Source organism: Dermacentor variabilis, chromosome 6 (assembly GCF_050947875.1).
Source record: "Dermacentor variabilis isolate Ectoservices chromosome 6, ASM5094787v1, whole genome shotgun sequence".
In the NCBI taxonomy this organism is placed as follows: Eukaryota; Metazoa; Arthropoda; class Arachnida; order Ixodida; family Ixodidae; genus Dermacentor; species Dermacentor variabilis.
The window spans coordinates 132,949,891-132,965,998 of NC_134573.1; the positions used below are offsets into that span (position 1 = coordinate 132,949,891).

Consider the following 16,108-nt stretch of genomic DNA (forward strand, 5'->3'; position numbering starts at 1 on the left):
CCTCTCGCTCTGTCTCGCTTTTACGGCTTCTGCTGCCCACATTGGCACAGAGAAAACGGCCTTGTGCAACAGCGACGCCTTTATCAGCATTCCCGTATAGGTTCTGCAAAGTGCACGTCCGGCGCGCCCCTTCGTCTCCGGACGCGAGAAAGGGCTGCAGGCACGCCTCGTTCGAGCGCCGCCGCATCTCTGCGATCGGGGATCGGGGCAATGAATTTGTACGGGTCTCGAGCCGCGACGCAGCGCGTACACACGACGAAGCGGGCTTCCGCCGCCATGATTCTTTTTTGCGGGCGTTCAAAATAAAGAGTAGCGGCGTCCGCTGGACGTGACGCAGGGACGGCGCTTTCGGTGCCAGGCGGAGGGACACATTGACGGAGCCAGACCGAAACTTCCGAGTGTTTCGCCACGGTCCTTATCTGCTTGCATGGAAACGGGATTGCCAGTGCCGAACCGCCGTTAACATAACTCCACTGGATCCGTTTGCTTCGCTCACGCCTTGCCTAAATGCTCCGTCTACTCGCTTGAGGGTGGCATATATTTGGAGCGGGAGAAAACACGGCTTGCGCGTTGATTTCGCGCAGTCAACATACATGAAACTTTGCGTTATAGCAACGCAAAGCTCTCAGCATGCTGCCGACAATGCTCACATCTTCACATCTCCGATCGCAGCAACACCAGGAAAGATTTTACTACGCCTGACTATTACGTGTTCGAATGAGCATTGCCATCACGAAATGTAGTAAACGTGCTCCTAATATCTATTTCCTGTTTTGCTTCCATACGTATGGCCACTTCTAAGAGATTCTACGGCTCTTCTACAGTCTTCCAGTTATCCACTTTTATGCAATAAGAGTTGATTGTGCCCGAGATATATAAACATGCTAACGAATGGATGATCACGTGGCCTGTGTGACTCGTAAATATATATCTTGAGCGCACGCATCCGTGGGCGGCGCCCGCCGGACATGTCTGTAGCTTCCATCTCTCCCAAATGTTCTGGAATAACAAGCTTGACCTGGTGTCCAGGAAAACAAATAGGGCATACATAATGTCGGCACCAGTCTCTCGATTCATGCTTTACGGGAAAAATCACACGGGACACAAGCAGACACCACGAACGCTCGGCGACAAATCGAGCAAGCAGCTAGCCCGTTCAACAGCAATTTCCATGCAGCTTCTCGCTCTATCTCGTCCTCTCACCTGTCACAATGGCTCGGCGGTAGTTGAGATGCGTTGCTTAGCGCAAGACGGAGGTTCGAGCGCCCAAATTAAGTGGGAGATGCTAAGGAAAGTTTCCGGTATTAGGGGTGTTCCAAGATTCGAACGTTTCGAATACCGTATATTTACTCTTCTAAGGCCCACACTCTCTCTTTTTCAAAATTACTGCCGGGTCGTTCTTACACGAGTCATTCTTATGGTAACTCACTCAATCTTCGAACTGAGCTCACACTGCTATCAAAATAAATGCAACCACTGGATGAACACGTTTACACTCACCAGCCGATTTTTCGGACACGGACTAGTGCTGATTGTAGCGGCTTGCGGAATTAACCAGCACGCCAGTATGCGCGTGACACTTAGTACAACTTTCTTATTTTCAAAATTCTTGCGCACCACATTTTGGGTGCATACCTTACACGAGAAGATGTGGTATTTAAGAATGTCTACTGCTCGGCAAAATGCCAGAAATTTAATTCCAGCAGGCATACTATAGGCATAAGACATGACAACTTACGCCAGACTTTACCGGATATACAGCGGTCATTCGCACTCTCCGGAGAAGCATGCGTACGTCGACCAACTTGCTTATATGTTACGAATGCTTCACTTGTGCTTTCAACAAACAATGCTTCATATCTCGCATCATAGTGACAGAAACTTCCTAACATTACGAATACTACTAGGCTGTGAACATCGTTTCATATTAATTGTGAAAACGGTCGTTCATAATTCGAATATGATCCCAAACGTATTCAATGTCGGATTCAAATCGCTTCTGGCACTATGCGATTCATATTCTATTCGGCCTAAACAGTTACTATTCCTACAGTACCCAGTATTCTCGAGCAGGAAAGGGGAAGAGGGGAGGGGGGTATTCATGTTGTTAAGTCAGGCAGGTGCATGTAAAGTCGACATTTAATCAATTTAATCTCCAAGAATATCGCGACAGAATACGACTGCTTCGATTGCTCATGCTCAGATGTGAGCTACCAGAGAAGGAAAAGTTTTCTGCAAGCCCGTTACAGTACGCAACATTGTACACGTCAGGACACTTGCTTTAGTGGGGCAGTATTCGTGTAGGGAATTTCGCTGTAGTACCGTTCATAACGATCGAGCAAGAATTGAGGCGTAAGTGTCAAGTACGCTTCTTAGAGAATGTCAAGTTCACTGCTCAGCGAATCTGTTGAGAGTGGATGGTCGATGAACGATAGGCGGGTCGCATCACACTAAATTTCTCGAAAGACAGCACAAATACCTGACGTGCTCCTTAAAGAACCCTTCACAAAATTTAGGCATAGTAACATAGTAACCAGACAATTGCGGTGCACAGATCCCACAATAAAGACTGTGTCTGTAAAGATTGTGTCTGCGAAGTATTGCAGTGACATACGTCATAAAACAACTGAAAATTTAAACGAAAGCCCGCCCGCACAAACTTGTCATAAGAGCCACTCTTCCCGCCAGCAGAGATGACGTCAAAGGCGTAACGTCTGCAGGGCAAAAGTACTAAATATAATTAGCGTAACAGTGAATGGTAAAGACACAAAACAGTAAAAAGTAAACATCACGTGTAACCTCGGCTCCGACATTGGAGAAGGAGGACTACGAATGCCTTTTGCGTGGGTGCTGGCTGAGGCAATGGGAGAGGGAAGCCTTTAACGGGAGGAGTGCAGTTCACCTCCTCGCAAAAATGGCCTCGCCATGTTTGATTTGCTGCTCTTAACAATTCTTTCGGTAGGAAGCTCCTTGGATGGTGCTTTGCGACTTCTAGCGCGCAACTAAAAAATTATGACGGAGCCTGGAGAGCGGTCTATTAAAAGCCAAGCAGATAAAGAACATTTCTCGCCGAAAAGTAGAGCGAAGAAGTAGGATCCTGAGAAAAAGAAAAAAAAAAGAAACTAAGCAAAGATCTTTGCCTGCACCTCAGTGCCAGCAGGCGTAGGAACAGTGGAGCTTACAAGGACACATACAACGCTTTTGCTGCCATTTTGAAGCTCGCAGTGACAGAGTCGGCGTTCTTTGTATTTCCGTGCGCCGCGAACTTGCCGCAGCTGAATGAACGTGATCACTTAATTAATCCTGGCACTGACGTTATCTGACCAAGTTCGCACAACCTCGTTTGTTTTATTCCACCCCTCTCTCCCTGGCCTCTGTTCCATTTACCTGGAGCACGCTTGGCTGCGGGGATATATCTTTCCGAAGCCTTTGCCGAGTTGCGCGCCTACTCATCTGCGGATATCTGACGATGGATGAATTGTTCAGGGCAAGCGGGCGTGCAAGGCCGCGTCTCAGTAATCGTTCTTTTCGCTGGATACAGTTCTCGCGTTGTTCCGCTTTTCTCGGGACGCTGGACCGCGTGGCAAACTCGAGAAAAAGCACGCCACGGGTAAGCGATAACGCGACGCCGGTCGCGTGATTAATCGTTCTGCGACTCGCTATCGCGGCGAAGCGCAAGAAAGAGTTATTGCTGCCGCGGCGAACGGACGTGAACGTGCTCACGCGTGCGCCCGCAAATGGCAACGCGCGAGCATTTGTGGCACACATATTTTTTTTTATTTGATGCTATTCAGACCTTCGTTTTAGCCGTGCCCGGAGGATATAGACCAGCGCTACTGTTGATACGCGGCGACTACCAATCCGCATTCTTCCAGCTATATCCTCGTGCCCGACACTTTGTATGCAATATAATTCGCATTGTCCTGAATCGTTTTCAAAGTTAACTCGGATGCGATTACCTAAAATGTTCGTACTGATTCCGATGCGTACGGCGCTTTACACGTACGGAAGTGGTATAGGCGTATTTTTAGCGTCAGCCCTTGCAAGCATTAGCGCTATTGTGACCTATATACCTTCGTGCTGTTACATACGACAAAACGCAACCTTGAACTGCGTTTCGAATGCGGAGAGAGGACATAAAAATCCAAGACGTAGCATCGGCACGCGTATATACCTACAACACTATACATGTACAACTTGACCTTTGTGTTTGAGCAAAGAAAAACGGTTTTCAACGGCAAGAAACGTAAGACGCTTACTTCCTCTGTGTGCATGCATATGCTTTCTTGAACAATGAATCGTGGTATTTAAAAAGAAAGAGCTTTTTCACGTTCCTAACATACAGGAACGTAAAAAGGAACAGTACACAGGGACATAAGGAACAGTAGAAAAACGATCATACATCGCTGAGCTGCCTTCGGCTCTCAGAAGTATTCCGTAAGGCGCTCCCACGACGCTGTTAGCACTTTCTAGTTTCGCCTCCCAAAAATTTAATTCGACAGCCTACAGAAATATTATACTCTCTATATGAGCAGAAGAAGACAAGTCCACTTGTCGAAACGTTGGCTCCTGCTTTCACCTTGTTCTCGTCTTGCTCATCGTATTGAATTTCCATCTCCCGCCTTCGCCCTGTTTTCCCTATATTCGCTATATGTGGTATAAAGTTATGAAACGGGATAAAGTGTCTCAGAGATGCTGGCGAATGTCTCGATAGGAGGACCTAAAATAGATTCTCGTATCGGAACGTTGGCCGGCCTTTCTCAGGCGGAGTTAGTTATTCCAAGTAACGCCTGCGACCGCTGATGTCATGGCGTGCGGACGCGTAATCAAGCGGCTATTTTCATGTTTCGCACGTGTTCTTTATAATGCGGAAAAAATAATTACCCGAGAGATAGCACAAGGAAAACAACTGAATCGGGTGTTTTAAAACAATTATTACTCTTCTATCAAAATTATCGCCCTGAATTCAGTAATTAAAAAGTTCGTTAATTAATATCATATAATAAACGACAGTTCTATTATGAAAAAGAAATCCTCCTAGTGCGGTACGCCACTGCTGACAGAATACCATTGGTTGCGTCCTCGTACATTCTATATATTATTTTTAAGAACTTGACTAACGTTAGCTGGAGCACCCTCTACATGGACCCGCCTACGTCGATAAATTGTCACTGCTCGTCCGTGTCCGCTTCAACTTCCACGTAGGCTTTCCGGGTCGACAGCTCGCATTGCGACACGGAGAAGTCTACAAGAACCGAAGCTGCCTTCGTGAAGTCTGCATACAATACGGACACTATACAAGTTAGTTTTGCAAGTGAGCACGCTGTGAATAAAGCCTGGTTCCGCGAATAATGACAGCGCATCTTGTTAACGCCTCGCGCCATGAATTTAACCGGACAATAGTTAACGACAGGCAACACCAGGAAACGTTGTCGCCTGTCGAGCACCTTTCTTTCAACCGACTCGCCCAGCAACGTATTCTACTTAACAGGAAACGTCCACACGGCGTGGCTGCCACGGTGTCATTACAGCGCTCAACGCCTCGCTAAAGCTTACACCCTCCATTATGCTACTTAGCATAACGTAACCAAGGTGGCACATCGCTTAGGCGCACTCGTCTCAGGCTGCGCGCGCGCTTACAGACCGCGCGGCTTCACCCGACCACTCGGAGAATAAGGACGCGCCCACTACATACAACGAAGTCACTAAACACTACTACCTACAACGCAGACAATATAGCACGCCACACCGCACGCTCACTCGAGCTCAAGCAGTTACACTCAGAATGCTACAAACAGACACATACCCCACTCAAAACAGATTACACCATTACATGCCTGAGCTCTACGACAAGTCTTATTGCACCAATTGCAATACATCCCTTAACGTTTATCATTTACTCTGGCCGTGCTCGCAAGCTCACGTAAACTACGAACAGGACAAGCGCAAGTTTGAAGAGGCAATCCGGAGCGAAGAACTCGCTCCCCAACTCTGGGCCGTCCAGCAGGTCCACGACGCCGCCAGGAAACTCAACCTCCCGGTTCCGTCGTGGGAGACGCCCACTCCATGAGAGCCCGCAGCTCTCGTGGCCTGCAGGACCTGAATAAAGTTGATTTCCTTCCTTCCTTCCCGCTCCCAAGATTATAATGCGCGGGGCCGGCATAGCGAAGCGCACGCTCAGTTGAACCTCACGGTCACTTTTAATTGGGACCTACGCGAATTGCTGCGGCGAGTCGGCGCGGCGCTGGCGAGTTTTCGAGTCCGCCGAGCGCCATACACGTAGTCTCTCGGACGAAGTGCTGACAAAACGGCGAGACGTCCGCGGGGGTCGGGCCGACCGATCAGACATGCGCGACTGCGCGCGGCGCGTCCTTCGTTCGTTCGCCACATAGCACGCGGACCGGCAGCACGCTGGCATGTGCCAAAGCAAACACCGCGCGCGTGCTAAGGCGGGCCACTTCGGGCAACGGTGACGACAAAGCCGGTCATTATGTACGGGCTGGCGGCAGCGCACGGGCCCGCGCGTACACTTCGTCGGGGGCTCGCGCAGAGCGTTGCACACCCGTTTGAAAGCGGCCGCGTACGCGAACCCCAGAAGGCTGCGACGAGGGCACCAAGGTTAATTGCATTAAAGTGCCCCGCACCTAATGAAAAGCGGGTTTCACCTTGAAGCAGCCAAGCGAGGGTGTCGAGCGACGCAACACCTGTGTATACGTTTGCCCACCGACCCCCTTGTGGGCCCGAGCGGCGGTCTGTGCGGTTTACATTTGCGTGTTGCACGCGAACGCAGGGAATTCCGGTTGACGATATTTCTATGCAACGACAGTACGTTGCACGGGAAGAAAGCCAATGTAAGGCGGTGCGGCACGAAGAACAATGTTCTGCATTTACTTGCCTTCCGAGATCCTTTGCTTGCACTGGGCAGTGAATGCTGTCTGAATGCTTCCTTTTCGGCCTCCTCATCCTCAGCCATGCGGCTGCGAGGCTAATATCCATATCCAACAAGGAAGGACGCGCGTGTTTAAAAGCAGCGCCATTAATGATACAATAAAACGTGGACGCTTTATCGCAGCTTTTAACGGAGCGTTTCTATATACCGACTCGGTGATCTAGCCATTTTGATACGTGTGTGTTTGCAGGATGGAGCTCGTATACACGCAGTTCAACTGATAGTTTAAATCCAAGCCGTATTCCAGCTCTTAGTCTTTTCGTATATCTTTATGCAGTTTGTATACCACATTTAATTCTGGACGACCAGTACTTTACCTTCACAATCATGGCAGGGGGCGAGTTTTACACCAATCATGCTAACTCTGTTACCCAATTACAGGACACATTCTGCAAATACTAATGACTCCCTAGGAGAACTAAAGCTTTATTCAGCCTTCTCGGTCCTTGGTGAAACCTTTTTTTACCGAGCTATAGTTAACTCCGAGCAAAGCGTCATAAACAAGTTAACGCCGTATCGTGTGAAAGAAAGTTTGATTGGTAGAACTGTGGGAGACGTGGAACGGCTCTTAAAACTGCAAAGTTCCAGCACAACGTTGGTAGCGTGTGCTCTCGACAAAAGGCATTACTGTTCACAGCTTTTACGCTAGCTAACGTAGACGGCGGCGACAGTAGCTGGCAAACTTTCAAATTATATTTGATTCAATCAAATTAAGCTAAGAGTCGTAGCTCCTGTTTCAAATCTGCGTTAAGCGTCTACACAAATTTAGAATTCTAGAAAATTCATTTTTCTGTTTGTTCTGCTTTGTGCCAAAGTAGAGACTGTATGGAACTCGGTCATGGCATCTCGCCAGCCCGACCCGCCCCTGTTGCTGATTGTCTGTGTGTGCATACGAGGTCTGTCCTCACTTTCTTTACACAAGCCTTTGTTCCTCTCGCGCAATATGCTAGTGGCGTAGACTGCAAAGCTATTGTTTATTTTTGCTATTTGTCTTCACGCAGCAGAGCGACACGCACATTATCTACTCGAAATCTGAGTTTTTCAAAGACAGGATTGCAAATACAGATGCCCACAATATGCGCACCCCAACTTTTCGATTACACCAACGCTCTCGGCAGGAAGCGTTAGTTTTGGTTAACTCTTGTTTTCAATATTCTGATAGAAGTGACAAGCAGAAATGTTTTCTAAAAGGAACCATTGAGCTGACTCTATCGAAAAGCGTTGCATTAAAAAATTAACTTCCAATGTGTGATGGTCTTAGTTCTCATTAAGGTGCTCAAATATTTTACAACTTCACCAACGTCGCAATCTTTTTTAATGTCGTGTGAGAGTAGCTGTTGCATAATTAACGCAACCAAAGGCAAAAAAAAAAGTACGTGTAAGGATTTTCTTGGAGTACGATGTTCACTTCGTTGCAGACGAGCGGTGCAACGCGAAGGCCACTTCGAAAAACTTCGGAACCAGGCTTGCCGCTGCTTTGACCACCACGTTAAGGCAACTGCTGACGTGTGCTTAAATGCAGCCGCGCATAATTGTTAATTTAGCATGGTCAACGACATTTGTTAATATTCCATGGTGAAAACCACTACTTGACACATCTCATGCAACAAGATTGTGTCGTCTTACCATTTTTATGCAACCATTTTCTCTCTCTCTGTCTTGCCATTGGAAATGAGAGACCGCTGACAGTACCCCATTCTCATGCTTTATAGCTCAACATCCACACATACTAATGACTTTAATCCGTATACCTGGTGGTCTGTAATATCAGTAAACACAATTTGGTAACGTGAAATACAGCTACCATGCATGCATGTATCCTATTACTAGCTTTTAGCGGACTGTTTCTTTTTAAAGTTGGAACGTCGCCTCTGGGCAATGCGTTGTTAAAGATTACACGATAAATTCGCCACAGCAAATGTAGACTACACCGTGACGCCTCATTACGGATAGAAGTATAGCCGCAGTGGTTGCCTATGGAATATGGCGTTGTGCTCGAGCTATAAGGCGCAGGTGGGTGTGATGAGTGTGAAATGAAAAAAAAAATGAAAGAAAAGGACGAAAAAAAAAAGAGCGCTCGTGGGCTTAGATTTAGGCGCACGTTAAAGAACCTCCCGTGGTCAAAATTACACCGGAGTCCCTGACTACGGCTTGTCTCATAATCATACCGTGGTTCTAGCACGTGAAACTCCGCGGCTTAATTTAACATAATGAAATAAAAGTATAAAGAACATAGATGAACTGGGCGTCCGTAATAGTCAAGCGGCAGTTTGGAAGCCATAACAATACGACAAACACTTCAATCAATCAATTTAAACTTTCTTGGGTGAATGGCTACATCATACTGCGTTGCTGCGAGCTCTTACTTGTAACGCACGCTAGATTTACGCTGTACATTATTTACAAGCTGTTCACAAACCCAGCCAGTCTGGGAGGGGAACAGGCAGAGAACATAGGCCTAATGGTAAATAACAAAGGGGCGGGTTAATTACAAAAGATGCCGTCGAAACTGTAGGCAGGCGCATCCGCGATAATAAAGTAGTCTAACGAGCCTTCGATAATTATAACGTCAAGCACTAGCACGCACTCCCGAGCCAGGATATAACTTATACAAGCTCACGCTTAGAGCAGGCAGGCAAGTATGGATTAAAAAAAGAAGAATGTTGGAATACTTTCAGAGTCGACGCCTCTATTTAGGTACGTACCGGAGGCGATATAAATAGACTAGAAATGCTGGGCTCACACAAAGAAAGAAACAAGCAAAGCAAAAAACAAAAATACATTTGCGAAAACCTGCGGCGAGGTGATGACAAAGTGCACTCCGTCTACGCAAGAACGCTGGCGATGGCGCGTTCACGAACAAAGGCACGACACAACCGTCGGTTACTTTATTTAATCTTTTGCTTTTTCGAGAAATATATTGGTCGCGAAATCGCACGCGTTAAGCTAGGATGCGAACAGCTGCTTAAAAGGCAAGGGGGTATACTAGGCAGGATGAGTGATTAAATAGTTACAGCTCGAGGAAGCGCGGATGAAGTAAAAGGCGAGGTTTAACGCTTCCTCTTTGCCACCAGGCTGCGCCGATTCGTGTTCTGGGCGAACTAAAAACGAACAGCCGGCGGTTCGTGTTTCCAGGCGAGCGAACAAGGCCTGCGGGTCAGCAGGTTTCTTATCGGAGCACACGGGAAACCCGCTCTCCGCTCGCGCGCGACGGCGGCGGCAAAAAAAATTAAAGCAAGAATTAAGTTCGTCCACAGACGTGAGTTGTCTGTTCTTACTTCGGAAACTCCTTAATATCTTTCTTTGTCACCTCCTTCGTCGAGTTTGCAACGGTAATGCGTGCCGCGCCATTTAAGTCGCCTCTCGCGACACCGAAGGCCTGTGCACAGGCGAATTAAAATACGAAGCACGGAACAAAAAGGGGATGCGGTTGGCGTACAGCGGTGGCATCGGCACGAGGCAGGTTTCGGAGAGCTGCAGTCGTGGCCGAGTGGTTAAGGCGATGGACTAGAAATCCATTGGGGTCTCCCCGCACAGGTTCGAATCCTGTCGACTGCGCAGAACTTTTCTTTCCGTCTTTCTTTTGTCTACGGGTACGCCTGCTTTTGAATAGACATCAGAAGGCGCACCGAAACACAGCTGCAGTCGTGGCCGAGTGGTTAAGGCGATGGACTAGAAATCCATTGGGGTCTCCCCGCACAGGTTCGAATCCTGTCGACTGCGCAGAACTTTTCTTTCCGTCTTTCTTTTGTCTACGGGTACGCCTGCTTTTGAATAGACATCAGAAGGCGCACCGAAACACAGCTGCAGTCGTGGCCGAGTGGTTAAGGCGATGGACTAGAAATCCATTGGGGTCTCCCCGCACAGGTTCGAATCCTGTCGACTGCGCAGAACTTCTTTCTTTTGTCTACGGGTACGCCTGCTTATGAATAGACATCAGAAGGCGCACGGAAACGCAGCTGCAGTCGTGGCCGAGTGGTTAAGGCGATGGACTAGAAATCCATTGGGGTCTCCCCGCACAGGTTCGAATCCTGTCGACTGCGCAGAACTTTTCTTTCCGTCTTTCTTTTGTCTACGGGTACGCCTGCTTTTGAATAGACATCAGAAGGCGCACCGAAACGCAGCTGCAGTCGTGGCCGAGTGGTTAAGGCGATGGACTAGAAATCCATTGGGGTCTCCCCGCACAGGTTCGAATCCTGTCGACTGCGCAGAGCTTTTTTTCCTTTTGTCTACGAGCACGCCTGCTTTTGAATAGACATCAGAAGGCGCACCGAAACGCAGCTGCAGTCGTGGCCGAGTGGTTAAGGCGATGGACTAGAAATCCATTGGGGTCTCCCCGCACAGGTTCGAATCCTGTCGACTGCGCAGAACTTTTTTTCCTTCTTTCTTTTGTCTACGGGTACGCCTGCTTATGAATAGACATCAGAAGGCGCACCGAAACGCAGCTGCAGTCGTGGCCGAGTGGTTAAGGCGATGGACTAGAAATCCATTGGGGTCTCTCCGCACAGGTTCGAATCCTGTCGACTGCGCAGAGCTTTTTTTCCTTTTGTCTACGAGCACGCCTGCTTTTGAATAGACATCAGAAGGCGCACCGAAACGCAGCTGCAGTCGTGGCCGAGTGGTTAAGGCGATGGACTAGAAATCCATTGGGGTCTCCCCGCACAGGTTCGAATCCTGTCGACTGCGCAGAACTTCTTTTCCTTCTCAAAGGACATCAAAGGAGCACCGAAACACAGCTGCACTTGGGAACACTTTCCGTAAATAACTAGTTGAATTCCAAACGCTGCTTTTTGCCGCGGTCAAAGAACTGTCGACTGTGTCCACGAGCCGAGATCACCGTTACACCGACTATAGAGATGCTGCATTTTTTGGGACATTATACAACGGACGTTTAGAAAGGATATTTAATTAAAAAGGTACTCAATTAGGTTTTTGTTGTTTGAGAATGCTGCTGTTGCTCCCTATGCCATGTTTATACAGCTGTAGTTTCTGGAGATTTAGACCTTAGTCTGCCGAAAGCCCGCAATCTACAATGATTTTTTTTTTTTCGTGAAAGTGCAGCTTATGCTAAAATTATATATACTGCGCAAGAACTTTCACCGGACTGGGTGCACCTGTCGGACGGATGTGTGTCTGTACTTGAATTATAAGCGTTTAGTGATTATTACTCTCTGTAACATATTTCCAGTTTTGTTTTCCGTGTGCTAAAGAAATAAAACATTCGTGGCAGAGGTTTCTGTACGCTTGTGTTTCTTTTGCCCGATTTTCACTTTCACTGGGGGGTGTAGCATGTGTGCGTTTGTTTTTAGTCTTTCTCTGAATTTAATGCAATGAATGTTCACTCGACCTTACTGATATTTCCATGCAACAAAAGAAAGAAGAATATGGGGGATCCCTCTTTCACAGGAATCGGTAGAACACGAAAGTGAAAAGTGTCTTCACAGAAGCTGTCGCATCTTTGCTTCGTGAACTCGCGGTCCACTGTATAGCGAAACGCGCACGATTTGCGTGTCGGCGACCGTGTTGCAGGTTTGCTTGGCGCGCGGCGTCCTGTTGGCGAGTGGCGTCCTGCTGCCGAGTCGCTTCGGCTAAGGTGCGAACATTTTGGTCCGGCTCCGTAGTGTCTAGGGCAACTAGTTGAAATGCGACGCGCTCAGCTTCAGGAATGGAAGGGGCAGAGTCCGCCGTGGGCGCCGCGAAGGTGTTTTGCTTCACGCTGGCGTGTCTCCCGCCGGACCAAAGAGACATTCGCCCGTCGACGTCGTTGCCTTTCTGCGCCGCTTAGCAGAGCAGTTTTTTTTTTTCGTTGGTGCCATCGCAAGCGGAGCAGTAGGCGGCGTGTAGGCACTGCTGATGCATGTTGAATTGCTGCACTCCGTGGGCGACGAGGCGTCACAGGCTAATCGGACGCGAAGAACCAACCATGTGCGGAAACTGCGTCGTCACCTCAGCAGAAGGCCTACACCAGGCCACACCGCATTGGAGCCTCCGCTGCGCTGAGACTACCGAAACGCTCACTGTCGGCATTCGTTAGTGCCATAGTGCAGTACTTCGCTTCACCGCTCCTAGATGTCGGCGCCATCCCTGTCAAGGTCAAGGGAGAGAATATCCCTGTCATCCCTGCTACTGTCAAGAGAGAGAATATTCGACGCGTTCGCACCGACGTCACATCCGTTACAGGAAGGTGATGGTGGATCCCGGAATAAAACACTTTCGTGTTAAAAAAAAAAGAAAAGCAGTCGTAGTTGAGCGGTTAAGGCGATGGACTGAAATTCATTGAGCCTGGAAGTGCTAGGATAGGTATCCTGAGGCTTTCTCATCTTTGTATTAGTGCGTCTATTTCTTTCCTTCAATTTCTTTTCATGTGCCTAACTTGTGGGCCGAGTGCAAGAAATAAATAAATATAAATAAAAAGATAAGCAAAATCGTATTCAGCGTCACCAAAGAAACCTAAGCAAGAGTGAACCTAAGCAAGAGCATGCCCAAGCAAGAGATAACCGTTTGGACCAAGTAGCAGCTGCAGAAAGTCAACGTACTTTGATGCATCTGCATTTCCCGTCCTCAGCAATACGAAAAAAAAAATGAAAATGAAAACTTGGTGAGAAAGTGTCACACTGGATCAGGATATCTATTCGGCAGAGCGTAGTGTTTCATTAACGAAAGTGGCAATAACCTTGAGTTGTGTTTTCTTTTTTCTTTTGAGCTCCTGCACACTCATATTTCCGGGGTATCTACCAAGTTGAAATTTCTAAACTCCCTGAGTTTTCCAGGTTTTCCCTCAGTGCCTTTACATAATTCCCTGAGGGACCCAGAACATTGGTTTATGTCAAGACGGGCTGACACCACGTCGCCCGATGTTGTCACAATCTAGCAATCATGTTAAAAAATTAAAACAACTTATTCCAGTTTGAATAGCAAGGAGTACCGTTTATTTTATTCCAAAAGAAAACAGAAGGGAGGGGCTAGTAAATTCACAGCGAATGAGATATCTTCGAAAAAAGTCGTAAAAGCCATTGCAAATTGAGTCGAACATTCTCAAATTAGAATAAAAAGGAGATGCATACAGAAGCCAATATTTTCGTATATGAACTATTTCCACCAGCTGATGGCAAGCTCATTGGTATGAGGCCCGAACTTTGCCACAAGTGAGATTCTCCCGCAACAACTGGTAAGTCAGCCTCAACTGTCCTGACCTACTCTCAGCCCGCGCACAACACTTCAGTGTTGGGTTTCACTGCTCTAGAGTTTGTTTTAGTTTGGATGAGGGACACCTTCATCTCGGCGTCAGCCAACACTTCGTTTTTTGAGCTCAAGCTCCTTCAAAGAACCGGCGGCACACTCCCTTTCCTGATCATTCCTTAATGCGTAGGTACTTTGTGTTCTCGTCCTCCTTCCGCCACGCTTTCGCCCCACAGACCTCTTGAAGCATTCCCTTGGTGAGTTGTACACTCAATGTCCAATTTTTCGGACTCCTCAGGGTCCATGAAAACGTTCGAAAAATCGAGCAGTTCGAAAAGAAATGATGCATGTCGTTTATTGTCCTGAAGAGCTCAAGTCGTCACAGGCACATCCGAAACCCCTCCGAAGGCCTGCCTAAACTTATTAGGTATATCGGTGCTCGTACTGTGGCAGGAGATGGCGGGTGCGCGTGTGTATAATTAAGGAATACATACTGCGTCCCGTGACAATTGCCCCTTCCCACGCTTATGCTTCGCCCCGTAACAATCTAGTATTGAGGCAAAGCTGACTTTTGAGAACGCTCCGTGCTTTTCAAACGTTGAAGCCAATCGCGAGGACGACGAAAGCGGAGTCGGTGCTATTGCTGACAGCGGCGAATTCTTTCAATGAAAAACACGGCACCCAACGGTTAGAAGCTTAATAACGAACGTCGAAGCAGCTAGGCTTAGCGTTGCCGCAGTGGTGGCTAGAATGCAAGCACATCTGCGTGCGCGAGCGCTGGTTCAAGGCGGCGAGGTAATCAAAATGGCAGCGGTGGTGGCTTTGATTAATGCCGTTTCGGACCTGTGGTCACGGCAAAAAGTCTGGAAAATCGGACGGCGAATGGCTCTTGCGCCCGAAATTTCAGATATGTTTTCGGAGACGTTCTTATACGCTGACTCTATATGCATGTGATGGTGCCGCGAAGCCATCCGAATTATCGGGCATCCAGACAGTCGGCCGTTGACTGTACACTGGCAACTCCTCCAGCCGACGACACGGCGTCAAATACGATTCGTTGCGATTCCTCTCGGTTATTCGCGCCAGCACTACCACGACTTTTGTTCCCTTTCAATAAACTTACAGCTGATTTTCCCTGATAGAAGCACAAATTCCTTGAGTTTTCCTTGAGTATATACAGAATACTCAAAATCCCTGAGAATTCCCCGTTCTCCCGGTATTCCCGGTTGGTAGACACCCTACATTTGATATATTTCATTCTGTCGCGTATCTTGTATTCTGTCAAGCTATTAGATTAGCAAGGCTTAGGAGTGAGGTTCAACGGCGAATATATCAGCAACCTTCAGTTAGCAGATGCAGATGCAGATGACATTGTTCTGTTTAGCGACACTGGGGACGAATTACAAGTGATTGAGGACTTTATCAGAGAAAGTGTAAGGGTAGGGTTGAAGATTGCTATGGCAGAAGACAAAGATAATGTTCAGTAGCCTGGCAAAGGAACAAGAACTCAAGACCGCCAGTCAGCCTCTAGAGATTGCGCAGGAGTACGTTTACTTACGTCAATTACTCACAGGGGTCAACTGTGATCATGAGAAGGAAATTTACAGAAGAACAGAAATAGGTTGGAGGGCACACGGTAGGCATTACAAAATCCTAACTGGGAGCTTACCACTGTGTACAATCATTGCATTCTGCCGAAGCTAACATAGGGGCAGGAACTTGCAGGTTAACAAAGACGCTCGAGAACGAGTTAAGGATCGCGCAAAAATGTTAAGCGTAACGTTAAGAGACAGAAAGAGAGTGGTGTGGATCAGAGAGCAAGTGGGGATAGCCAGTGTTTTAGTTGACATTTAAAAAAAAAAAAGAAAAAGAAAGAGCCGGGCAAGCCATGTAATGCGTAGGGCAGATAACCGGTGTACCATTAGAGTTACAGAATGGGTACCAAGGGAAGGAAACCGCAGCCGAGGACAGCAGAAAACG

At 47.7% G+C, this 16,108-nt stretch overlaps 1 protein-coding gene and 8 non-coding genes across 9 annotated transcripts in view; 8 read left to right on the forward strand and 1 right to left on the reverse strand.

The window, feature by feature from the left end:
• The window catches only part of LOC142585251 (uncharacterized), a 788,133-nt gene that overhangs the window by 604,162 nt on the left and 167,863 nt on the right, over window positions 1-16,108 (reverse strand). The gene's annotated exons all lie outside the window — the stretch shown is intronic.
• Window positions 10,426-10,507, forward strand: TRNAS-AGA (transfer RNA serine (anticodon AGA)). Its single transcript has one exon. It is a non-coding gene; the product is annotated as a tRNA-Ser (tRNA).
• On the forward strand, window positions 10,591-10,672 carry TRNAS-AGA (transfer RNA serine (anticodon AGA)). The gene has a single exon. It is a non-coding gene; the product is annotated as a tRNA-Ser (tRNA).
• On the forward strand, window positions 10,756-10,837 carry TRNAS-AGA (transfer RNA serine (anticodon AGA)). The gene has a single exon. It is a non-coding gene; the product is annotated as a tRNA-Ser (tRNA).
• Window positions 10,911-10,992, forward strand: TRNAS-AGA (transfer RNA serine (anticodon AGA)). Its single transcript has one exon. It is a non-coding gene; the product is annotated as a tRNA-Ser (tRNA).
• TRNAS-AGA (transfer RNA serine (anticodon AGA)) lies at window positions 11,076-11,157 on the forward strand. The gene has a single exon. It is a non-coding gene; the product is annotated as a tRNA-Ser (tRNA).
• TRNAS-AGA (transfer RNA serine (anticodon AGA)) lies at window positions 11,233-11,314 on the forward strand. Its single transcript has one exon. It is a non-coding gene; the product is annotated as a tRNA-Ser (tRNA).
• TRNAS-AGA (transfer RNA serine (anticodon AGA)) lies at window positions 11,397-11,478 on the forward strand. Its single transcript has one exon. It is a non-coding gene; the product is annotated as a tRNA-Ser (tRNA).
• TRNAS-AGA (transfer RNA serine (anticodon AGA)) lies at window positions 11,554-11,635 on the forward strand. Its single transcript has one exon. It is a non-coding gene; the product is annotated as a tRNA-Ser (tRNA).